The sequence below is a fragment of the Phoenix dactylifera genome, chromosome 5 (assembly GCF_051530095.1).
Source record: "Phoenix dactylifera cultivar Ajwa chromosome 5, Ajwa_hap1_PhDact_Kaust_v1.1, whole genome shotgun sequence".
Lineage (NCBI taxonomy): Eukaryota > Viridiplantae > Streptophyta > Magnoliopsida > Arecales > Arecaceae > Phoenix > Phoenix dactylifera.
The window spans coordinates 15,149,839-15,150,654 of record NC_143194.1 but is presented as its reverse complement, the minus strand read 5'-3'; positions in this window follow the sequence as shown (position 1 = coordinate 15,150,654).

The window sequence follows — 816 nt, the reverse complement described above, 5'->3', positions numbered from 1 at the left end:
GCTTTGGATTTTAGAAAGACCAACTGTTAAGAAATTTCACTATTTTTTTTTCGAATCAAAGATAGAAACTAATAGATGAGAAAGATTTGAGACTAGACATAATATATAAGGAGGGTTTTAGTTTCATTTTTCTTTTTATCAACTAATCTTAGGCTAGGAAGAGACAAGTAAAGATTTTTTTTTTTTTTTACTAAGGCGGGCGAGTCAAACTACACGGGTACGAACACACCCAATAAAATCAGAAAGATAAGTAAAGATTTTTAGATAAAGCCAACTATTAAGGAACTTAATAATTATTTATTTTTTATCAACTAATTGTAGGCTAGGAGGAGTTAAAGTAAGGATATTAGAAGAGTTGGCTATCAAGAAATTTATTGAAATTTTCAGCCAGTCCTTTCTCTGTTCTAGGAGCTGGTCTCTAAATTAAAAAAAAAAGATCCATATCCGTGAGAGCATCAATTTAATTATTTTTATTTAGTCGTTTGACATCTATCTTCATGATACCTATACTACACGTGCCAAATACTTGTTCACACAAAACCGCAAACCGTGTCCGCCCGCCGGCCGGTTGCCAAATCAAGACCCCACACGAGGACCAAGTGGGAACATTTAAAAATACACTATACTACATAGAGTGCGACTCTAACTTTCACAAATAGATCTAACAAACGAATCATCTCCCACTAGTCTTCTACCATGAGTGGGACCCGTTACTACTATAAAGTATCAACTGACTGTATTTTTTCGTACAATGAGTTGTCGCGTCTAACTCACCGATTTTCTACATTATAAATGAGGGCATTCCATCCGTCGGCG